This window comes from Solanum dulcamara, chromosome 7 (assembly GCF_947179165.1).
Source record: "Solanum dulcamara chromosome 7, daSolDulc1.2, whole genome shotgun sequence".
NCBI lineage: Eukaryota > Viridiplantae > Streptophyta > Magnoliopsida > Solanales > Solanaceae > Solanum > Solanum dulcamara.
Genome location: NC_077243.1, coordinates 57,055,144 through 57,067,173, shown reverse-complemented (window position 1 = coordinate 57,067,173; position 12,030 = coordinate 57,055,144). Strand labels below are relative to the sequence as shown.

Below are 12,030 nucleotides of genomic sequence, written 5' to 3'. Positions count from 1 at the left end.
ATGCTTAACTTTGGAGTTCTGATGGGATCCGGTGCGTTAGTGCTGGTATGATCGCTTACATCCTTTATGGGATCTCATTCGAAGTTTAAGCGTTCCCATTTACATATGATAGCGTCAGTTGATTTTCTTTTACGCTGGTACTTCTCTTGTCCACTTCCCCCCTTTAGGGTGTATCCATGTCATTGTTTGTTTATTTCTAAATTTCTAAATGCATATGAGTCATTTCCAACCTATTTAGTATACTGCGCTATTTCTATATCTTCCTTTATATTACCTCTATATTAGGTTACCCATGTACGAAACCTTAATACAATCATGAGGTACTTAGAATCCTCAATATACAGTACCAACTCCAGTATCAACACTGGTACTCGAGTAATATTCTTAATGTAGCAATGCATTTAAAGCCATATTCCTTTATCCTAATCAGTAATTAGCTCATCACCGTTTATCCTGGTGTATCAACTCAGTCGGTGCCTTATATGTCGTTCTATCCAGATCTAGGCGTCATCTCTAAATCATCTTCTTAGGATCATAAGTCTTCTCCAACTTTGTTTTACCATACTAGTATCAACATTTCAAGGTATATTATAATCCTATATCTCATTTTCCTTTTATTTCTAGGAAAATTTGGGCAGGGTTTCCTCTATATTTCTTACTATCTCAATACCTGCACTTAGTAAATGCCAACAATGCCTCATAGAGCCAATATATATATTTATATCGTATCATACTGCAGCCACACAGGGTACCCAATATCAACAACAGCAAAAAAATGATCGACTTACCTCATCTTCCCAACTCAAACTACACCTGTTACCCTGCCCTGTCTACTTTTTCTTTCCATTTTTAACTTTATATGTCAATCGTACTTCAATACCTCAACTTATTATATCTTTCGTGCCTTTGCTTACCTATGTGCTTTGTAATTTCCAATATCGTCGGTCACCTTCTTCTATCGATGATTTCATTCTACTAAAACCATAAGTTAGTATGAGGAATTCCATTCCCTATTAGTCGTCTTTATCGCACGATCTTAGATATGAAAGAAAGGTAACATCCTAAATGTCCTGTAGCCTCTTGTTTGTAGATGTGGTGCACAACACACTGAAAAACAAGACTCTACTAGACATGGTCTGTAGACACTCCAGGACGAACTGCTCTGAAACTACTTCTTTCACGATCCAACTACGTAGGACATGACTGGTGCCCAAGTTGGTCACCCATTCGTACCCTTAGCTCCACTTAGCGTGTTAGAAGAATAAAAAAATGTAGAAACCGTAAAGGTGTCGCTAGAAGATGTACGAAAATAGATGTAGCACACGGAGGCCGTTAAGGCTGTCACTGAACACAAGCCCAAAACACATATACAAAACGCACAACACAAGTCTACAGACCTCTACAAAACGATAACATAATCATATGACAGGACAGGGCCCTGTCATACCCTTAACCATTATATACAAAACAAAAAAGTTAGTGCAAAAATAAGGCTACGGACAAAAGGAGAACTGCCAACCAATAGGGTGGATGTCCTTGGAAAGCGGATCAGCAAACCAAGCATCTGTACCTGCGGGCATGTAATGCAGCCCCCCGAAGAAAGGGAAGTCAGTACGTAAAATGTACTGAATATGTAAAGTATGGACTGTAATAAGTAAAGCTATTTGCAGAATAGAAGGTGCAAAAATGAGCAAACTACCTAGAATACCAAAATGATTTTCATAACCACAGATAATGTATGCAAAAAACATATGCCATATCCGGCCCCATTATGGGACTCAATGAACAAATCGTGGTCGCCGCCCCATCACTGGCGCCACAACACATCATAAATCTAGAGAAGGGAATATCTCTGTAATAGATCATATCATATTAGATGGTCACATAAGATCATAGCATATCATATGTGTACATGGCACCTCATAACTCTACAAATCCCATGTACAGGTCGTACCTGTCCCCTCACATTGGAGCACGGCGAACAATGCAGAGAAGTACGCATGATAATAAATCCTGGCCCGGGCTTAGTAAAAAAAGCATTGAGGCATCATAGTACATGTCTTTCAGATGTCATGATGGTCTATGTCAAAATAGTCTTTCTGAAATCGTTTCTATATTCACAACAACATGAAGCAACCATATATAAGAAAACTAACTCGATATTATTCAAAACAAGCCCCAAACAGCCCGCTCAAAACTACGACTCCAAAAAAAGGTTTTTAATCTCTAATTTGTAAAACCATTATCCATATGTAATGGAGGGTTATGTGGTTGAAACTAGAAGCACCCACACCTATTTTAGAATACTTTTTATCCCTTCAACACACAATCAAACCACCTTCAAGCGCAACACAACAACAACAACACACTACTCAACTTCGGTTTAACTATAACGACCTTAGTTTAGTTTGTTTCCAATGTCAAGCATCCTTGTGAAATTTTTATACTTCCAGTCATATATAAGACGTGTAATACACTTCATAACCACACCATAAACTCCAAATAGAAAGGAAAATAATTACCTTATCCGAAATTGGATAAAGCTTGCCAAAACTTGCCTCGGAATTTCTTCTAGCGTGGCTGAAATGTTGTGGTTGTTTGTTGTCCGATTGGTGCATATACAAAGCTTAAATTTACATTATTAAAACCCTAAAATAATTTTCAAACCCTTACCAAATCGTGGTAGAACAGAACCAAGCCATACCTTAACAAACGGCTTCCCAAACTTGTTGAAAATTAACTTCGGAAACTCCTTTACACGGCTGAGCTTTGGTGGTTGTTTGCAGCCCTATCCTACTTCCCCAAATATTTAATTTATGTCATGAAAACCTCCACATAGTCGAGAAATACCTTAGATAATTAATTGATGGAACAAAATTGGGCCTTACCTTTCCCTTTGGCCAAAGCTGTCGCCCCTCTCTCTTAACCTCTTAGGGTTTCTCTTTTTGTTTCTTTTGTTCTAAGTGCTGAAATAAGATATGTACAGCATGTAGTACATATATATACCTCCTTAATAGGTGACATGTGGCAGCGCCCTAGGGGTTATATGTGCCAGCCCCCCTACGGCGCCACCTCAATCATGCATCTAATCCAAAGCTGCCACGTGGAAGTGTGGGTCCCACCTTATGTAGGTTTGTCACCTACTTGGTCCAAGTAGTTGTATCACCTACTTCATCCAAGTAGGTGCATCACCTGCTTTCTTTCGAGTAGGTGCTATACCTTCTTCCGTCTCTTCCGTGGGTTCGTAACCTCGTCTCACTTTAAGAGACTATGTATCCCTTGCTACTTAAGCTCGATGTGCACTCAAGTAGCTTAGTTATGTAAGACATCCAAGTCAGTGGCGTATGTGAGTAAGTCGAGTTCTACGACCCATTACTTGGCCTACAACTCCTTCAAGATTCTTAAAACCCTATTTCAAATCTTTATTATTATTGGGGTATCTCATTCTTCCCTCCTTATAGTTTTTTGATAGTATTATAGATTATCCAACTCACATGACGACTTCTAAGAAAATTAAGAGCCTTCCCAGAAACTTAAAAAGCTTAAGAAGCATTCCAAGGTACCAAAGTACGGGGTGTAACACCTCACATACCTTTTTCAGGATTAATTGAAATCCGGTTTGCCTTGATACCTCCTTAACCTATTTGACATGAAAGTAATACTAATATTAATATCCTTTCACTTTCCAATAACCCACTCTAGAACCAAGTACTAATAGGAGTCATTTCCTTATCCATTACCTTCGACTAGTTTGTTACTAGTTCCGTTGCTACCGAAAATCAGGCAGCATTTCCCCTATAACTTCTACATCCTTGAGTTTTTTACTCGGCCACAGTTTCAACAACCATACCAAAAATAACAACCAGAAGCATATATACAAGTAAACCACCTCAACATTACACAATACACCTCTAAACAACTAGCTCAAAACTACGATACGAAAATAGAGTTTTTAACCTTTATTTCATAAAACCTTTAACAATAAAAACAAAGGGTCATGTGGCTAAAAACATAAGTACCCACACGCATTTTAGAACACTTTCAATCCTGAAACATGTCATCCAACCAGCTACAACCGCAGCAGCATAATCACAACACACTACTCGACTTCAATTTAACGCTAGCGACTTCAATTTAGTTTGTTTCTAACGTCAAGCATTCTTATGCAATTTTTACACTTCCAGACTCATTTAAGACATGTTATATACCCCATAAGAATATCATAAACTTCAATTTGAAAGGGAAAGCGATACCTTGTCAAAAACTCGCCAAAACTTACCTCGGATGTTCTTCTAGCATGACTGAAACTTTATGGCTTTTTGTTGTCTTTTGGGGCTGCTCCAAACCATAAATTGACATTAATAACACCTTCATACCTTCGAGTTATACCACATATAATAAATTCACGGAATGGAATCAGAGAACTTAGCTTTTTCTCCTCCCAAAACCGTAGCTTTTTTTCTCTCTAGATTAAGTTCCTCTTCTCTTCTTTTTGTCTTTATAGACTATTATGGATGAATATGAGACTTATTAGATAAACATGAACTTAAAGTCATAAATTATATACATATAGTCCACTTTAGGAGGTGACACATGTCAAGCCCCAAGTGATGACACGTGTCAATCCCTCATAGGGCCAATGCACCACCTCTTCTACTTAGGGGCTTTCACGTGGTAGGTGGGAACCACCGCTTGCTGCAACTGCTGCCACATGGAACCTCTATCTGCTTCCATATGGCACTCTCCCATGCTGCCACATGTCACTCTCTTCTTCTCCTCATGGTTCGTAATCTCATCTTGCTTTACGAAACTACGTAATCTTTGCTATGTAAGCTTGGTATGTACTCAAGTATTTTAAGTATGTAATATTTTCCAATTTTGTAGCTTACGTAAATAAGCCGTGTCCTACGACTCACCATTCGGTCTACAACTTCTTCCGGATTCTTATAACTCTATTTCCAATCTTCTCTACTATAGGGTATGGAATTCTCCTTTCCTTAGAGTTGTTTGATAGAGTTATAGATTATCCAGCCCACATGGCAACTCTTAAGAAGCTTAAGAGTTCTTAATAAGTCTTAAGAAGCTTTTAGAAGCTTTAAGAAGCTTTAGGAAACATTAAGAAACTTAAGAGGCTTATGATCCTTCCATGAAACCTAAGAGCCTTTGAAGAGACTTAATAATGTGTTCCAAGGTATAAAAGTACGGGGTGTAACATCCTTCCCACTTTAGGACATTCATCCTCAAATGTGAGCCAAAACGTTCATTAAGATCTTATATAGACCATATGGAGAGTTTTTCTATTCCATTGCAATAACATATATTTTCATCGAGCTATCACTATCAGATTACCAAAGGTTGGGATTACTTGTAGTGTAAGGAGTAGGTACAGATACTTATGGTTCATTTCCTCCTCCACTTCCCAGGTCATCTCTTCACGATTTTTATTTTGCCACAATACCTTAACGGAAGCTACGTCCTTAGTTCACAATATTCTATTTCGCCAACCCAAGATGGAGATAACTCCTCTGTGACCTTGATACCCTCTACGAAATATACCTGGGTTGGATTACCAACATACATGCAAAGAATTGATACATGGAAGACTGGATGTACAACTTCCAGATTCGCTAGTAAGTCCAACTCGTAGGCAACCTTGCCTATTCAGCAGAGGATCTAATAAGGTCAATGTATCTGGGACTAAGGTCCCCTTTCCTTCTGGATCGCATTACTTTCTCTATGGGGGGGTACCTTCAGAAAATCCCAACCATTAACTTGAAACTCTAGAAGTCGACGTCGATTACCTATGTATTACTTCTATTGAGTATGAGCTGCTAACACTCTCTCCTGAATAAGCTTTACCTTCTCGATTTCTTATTGAACCATGCCTGGGCCCATTAGTCGCATTTTACCAACATCAACTCACCAATTGAAGACCTATTCTTTTTGCCATACAAAGTCTCTTCCGAGGCCATTTGGAGAGTAGAATGATAGTTGATGTAGTAAATACTCTTGACGGGTAGTAGGTAATTATCCAAGCTACCTTTGGAGTCAATCGTATAAGACCGCAACACCTCTTCTAGCGTTTAGCTAGTAAGCTTAGTCTGTCCTTTGGTCTAAGGGTACAATGGTGTACGAAGAACTATTTATTTTCCCAATCTCTTCTTGGACTGATCTTCAGTAGTTAACTATAACTCAGGCTCCTTCATCTGAGAAAATAGCTATGGGAACTCCGTAAAGTCTCACCACCCTCTTGACCTATAATTTTACTCAATCTCTATTGGACAGGTAGTCCTTGATTGAAGGAACACTGGCTGATATTGTTAATCTATGGATAACATTCCATATAGAATTATTTGTCTAGGGAGTGAAAAGTGAGTCTTGTTGCCAAGGTCGTATTATGGAATCTTTGACCTTGTATATTACTTCTTGCCTTCTTTAGATGACATCAACTGGTACCCTCACCTTTTGGGTTTTGGTTTTTGCCTATTAGAGTTAGCTACCAAGTTGTGCTGAAGTCCCCTCACACAATGACCTGTATAGCCATTCTGTGGTTTGCCTTATCATTCACTGGTATTGTGTTAAAGAACTGTGGCATACAGGTGCTCCATATGTTATAATTGGCTAATCCTGCTTGTTTTTATTATACTCTTTTACAATTTCGTTATAGTAACTTATAACACTCTAGGCACATAAAACTGTGTCATTGCTTCACCGTTAGTTTGGATTCTCCCATCTTATGCGATTATAACAGCACTAACGCACTGGATCCCACCAAAATTCCAAAGTTAAAAGTACTTGGGCGAGAGTAGTACTAGGATGGGTGACCCCCCTGGGAAGTCCTCATGTCACGTTCCATTGCCATCCTTGCAATAATTTGTGAAGACACTCATCTTAGCCCAAGATTTACCTTAGCGTGTTCTCGCTAGTCTTTATGTTTCTCCTTGCCCTCTCTTCTTCTCTTCATATTCATCTGTAACATCTCCAAAATATCATAACTAATTTTCATCATGTACTCCTCCGCTTTGTCTTATGTTGTATATAACTATTCATAGGTTGCACAACTACTCTTATACCACTAGTATGAGGTAAACACAGTCTTTTCATCTCCCGTCCCATCTTGATTTACATATCGACTTCACACTAGGACTTGCTCGTGCTAACGTTATTTTGTCCTACTTCTTTCTTTTCTTCCTTAACGTACTCCTTGGTCTCCTCATTTCCTACTGTAGTATATTTTCTATTCTCCTTGTTACTTGTATATCTCGATATTAGCGACTAATGACGTTGTTGCCATATCTTAATCTTTACTCAAACACGGCCCTACTACCTTTTCGCGGCCCTTAGTTTGCTCAGTCCTACTCTCTTATCGTATTCACCCTTTTTGTAGGCACCCATGATTCTTCGCATGGTCTCAAATATCGCGGCTTCTATCTATTCATTGTTGGCCTTAAGCTCTTGCTAACTTGTGCCAATATGGGATCTCTCTTGAAATTTAAACGGTCCTGTCTACATATGACAGTGTCAATTGAATTCCTCTCACACTTGTATTTCTCTTGTCCACTTCCCCCCTTTAGGGTGTACCCATATCATCCTCTATTTATTTCCAACTTTTCATACGCATATGATTCAGTTCCACCATATTTGACATACTGCACCATGTCTACACCTTCTGTTAACTCATCTATACTTTAGGTACCCCTTGTAAGAAACCGTAATATAACCATGGGGTGCTCATAATTCCCAATAACTAGTACACAATCTAGTCCAAGTACTGGTACTCGAGTCATATAACTAATGTAGTAGTTTAGCCGAATCCACATTTCATTCATCCTAATAAGTATGTCACTAGTGCTTATAATTATGTTCGATTATCCAATTGGGGCACTTATACTCTGATGAAACGTGTCTCACGTATTTTTTATCACATTTCTTTCCAATGGATACCGTTCCTTTGATAATTTCACAATGCCTCGGTTGTTTTGTAATTTCTATTCCCTATATTCGAGGGATCCCACTATTTTCCAAAGTGGAGGTACATATACACAATACCCTTGTCTAATTCATAAGCTTTCATCCTTATCATTACCGTGGATACGATCTCTCAAGATATGTTACAACCGTACATCTCATTCTCTTTCTATCTCCAAAAAAATATCGGCAGAGTTTCCTCTATATTCCTTACTATCCCAAACCTGCACTCAGGAAATACCAATAATGCCTCACAGGGATAACATATATTCATATAAATGCCACAAAGGAATTTCAATATCAATAACCATATGAAAGTAATGGACTTACCTCATGTGTCCAACTCAGACCACATTTGTTACACTTTCATGTCTACTTTCCTTTCAAATTTTAATTCTACATTTCGAGCTCGCTACCTTACTTAATATATATCTTTCATACCTTTGCTTACTTGCATGCTTTGTCACTCCCAACATCGTCAATTACTTTCTTCTGTTGATATCGCCCTTCTATTCCAATACAAGGTTAGTTTAAGAAGTTTTTGCTATGACTTGTATGTACCACACAATCTTAGATGTAAAAGAAAGGTAACATCCTAAAGGTCCTATAGCATCCTGTTTATAGATGTGGTGCACAACACACCGATGAACAAGATTCTACTGAACACGGTCTGTAGACGTTTCGAGAACCAAACCAATTTGATACCACTTTTGTCAGGACCCAACCCCGTAGGCCTTGACGGGTGCCCAAACTGGGTACTAGCGTATATCCCTGCTATTTGTAAGTAAATTTGTCCCCTGTTTAAGTTATAGCACATCAATAGGCAAGATAACATATAAGCCGGTGAGGCTTATCATAGGCACCACTGTACATACATGCATATACAAACCATACACAACCCACATACATGTCTACAGACCTCTAAGAGTAAGAATAGTAATATAAGGTGGGACAGGGCCCCTGCCATACCCATGAACAAATAAATATATACATCGAGGGTTAATACCAAAAATAGGCTCCGGCACAGTGGAGTACTTCTGAACTGCTGAGTGTAACTCCTACACTGATGGATCCCAAAATGTGTATCTGTACCTGCGGGCATAAACACAGCCTCCTCAAGAAAGGGGGGGTCAGTATGACATATGTACAAGGTATGTAAAGTATAGACATCATAAGGAAATTAAAGTTGGTGTAGGGATGCAGGGGGCAAGTACAACATTTAACCATTTACCTTACTCGCATCCTATAAAAAAAAGTCATATATATTACTATCACATACTATGCCCAGCCCATTTTGGGGACTTGGTGTACCATCTATATCATTCTGTCATCATATGCACATATATATTATTAGTGTTGTAGAATGTAGAGCCCAATCCATGTATATAGTAAGTACTTGTTGTGTAACATATGGCCCGATCCACACATCATATAATAATGTCGAGGAATGATGGCCCGATCCACATATCATATAGTAATGCCGATGAACGTTCAGTCCGATCCTCATATGATATAGTAATGCCGAGGAATATTTGGTTTGATCCACATATAATATAGTAATACCGAGGAACGTTCGGTCCTATCCACGTATCATATACCGTACCTGGCCTTTTATGGAACTCGGTGTCATCATATCATCATATACTATACCTGATCCATTATGGGACTCCATGTCATCTTATAATCATATACCGTACCTGGCCCTTTATGGGACTCAGTGTCATAATCATTATATACCGTACCCAGCCCTTTATGGGACTCGATGTCATAATTATCATATATCGTACCCGGCCCTTTATGGGACTCGATGTCATAATTATCCTATTATCATTCGAGACTCAATAAAATGATCACACTGGACTATCCTTTGAGGTTCAGAATGATACTTATCCCAAGTTCCCTCTAAGTTTCATTAGGGGTCGTATCAACTAGAGTCTCAAGAATCACAGGCATTTATCAAGTAATGCGAAATGGCTTATGAAATCAGAGGCATTGGTCTTTATAGAATAATTAGGAATAGGAGCTTATCAAAGTAAGGACATGAGTTATGGCAGCCACGTCAGCGCGTGCCCTTTCATGATATGATACAAATGAAAAAGGTTATATGTACATGAAAAGGTTTTAAACCATTAAGGTTTTGGTGTATAGTATCATATCACACATGGTTCAACTTAAGTGTAGCTGATAAATATGCATAAGAGGGTCCAGGTCGGGCCCCTGTCATGGCCTACGGGGTTGGGTCGTAACACTACGGGTCTTTTAGTGTATTATGAGTAGTAAACTTAAGTTGTAGGACCCTTCTTTGAGATTCGTCATGATCAACTTTCAAGGTGTACTCTATGACTCATCCCTATGATGAATCCCTATGACTCATCCTTACGAGTCCTAGGATTGTCTACCAGTCGTAAAGTGACTCGTAAGGCTGAAGTCAATCAAAATTTTTGAAGATTTCTTTTGGATTCCAACACCCCAACTTTTGGGGTCTTATAATATCTTTCATGAACGTGCATGCATATGAATGACATAGGAGGAACTCAATATATATGAGTTCGATTAGCTTGAATAAGAATAACTTACTATATTAGGTTTCAGTACAGGAAAAGAGGTACGGGTATCGCTTCATTATATCCGCCTCTACTTTCCAAGTAGCACTTTCTGATTGTTGATTCCTCTATAATATTTTGATGGACACAACTTCTTTGTTTCTTAACTTCTTAACTTTCCAATCAAAGATTTCCACTGAAACCTCCTCATAGGTTAAATTTTCTTCAATACTTACATTTTCCAATGGTATAGTGGAAGTTGGGTTACCCATGATGTTACACCCCACATTCTTGAACTCGGAAGGTTCCTTAAGTTACTTAGAAGCTATCATGTGAGCCCCCTAAGTTACGACACCATCAAACGACTCTAAGGAAGGGAGGATGTGATACCCCATAGTAGAGAAGGTTGGAAATAAAGTCATAAGAATCTGGAAGGAATTGGAGGCCAAGTAATGCATCGTAGGACTCGATTTACCTACGTAAGCTACTAACTTAGAAGTCATACATATTTGAGCTATTTGAGTACATACCAAGCTTGCGTAGCACGGATGACATAGGCTCTTAAAATAAAACGAGATTACGAACCCACGAGGAAGAACAAAAATGATGTAGGGCAGCCAATGGGAGGGTGACATGTGGCAGCACCTCAAGAAAGCAGGTGACCCACTTGCTTGGGGTCAAGTAGGTGACCCACCTGCTTGGGGAGGTGGGCCCCACTGCCACGTGGCATCCCCTCCTTGACTGCATGGATGCGGTGGCCCAATAGGGGATGATAGTTTCACTCCCTAGGACCACATATATATATGTATATACAGCATACACTTCAGTTCCTTCATCAAATTTCCAGCCAAAGTGAAGATGAACAAACCCTAAGCTAAGAGAGAAAAGGGTGACAACTTTGGGAAAAAAAGAGGTAAGCCCCGATTTCATTCCGTAAATTAATTATATAGCATATACTAAGATGATATGGAAGTATTAGTAGTATAAAATTATAGTTTGGTGCAGCAAAAAAAAAAGAAAGCAAGCTGCCAAGGCGTTACAGCGCGCTAAAAATAGTTTCAAGGCGCGATTTCCCTGATTTCTAGCAAATTTCGGGAAAGGTAAGGTATTACCCTCTAAATTGAAGTTTATGATGTTATTATAGGGTGTATTACACACCTTGTGGGTTGATGGTTGTTGGGAAAAAGTTGGTAAAAGTTCGACATTCGAAATAAACTAAATTGGAATCGTTATAGTTAAATTGTTGTCGAATTAAGGTGTTGGGCGTGTGGGGGCTTCTGCTCATTGTTTTGTGGCGTGTTTCTGGGACTAAAAGTGTTCTAAATGAGGTGGGGGAGCTTCTGGTTACAGCCACATGACCCCCCCCCTCTTCGTACGGTTAAAGGTTTCGCAAAATAGAAACTAGAAACCCTCTTTTGGTATCGTAACTTCGGGCGAGTTGTTTGGAGTTTATATTGTGTAATGTTGCCATGTTATATATATATATGATCTGCTGGTTATGTTTTTGGTTTGATTTTGG

The 12,030-nt window shown here is 38.9% G+C and overlaps 1 pseudogene; it reads left to right on the top strand.

Moving 5' to 3' along the window:
- The first annotated feature begins 6,734 nt into the window (after positions 1-6,734).
- On the top strand, positions 6,735-6,854 carry LOC129897949 (5S ribosomal RNA; annotated as a pseudogene).
- The last annotated feature ends 5,176 nt before the right edge of the window (positions 6,855-12,030 follow it).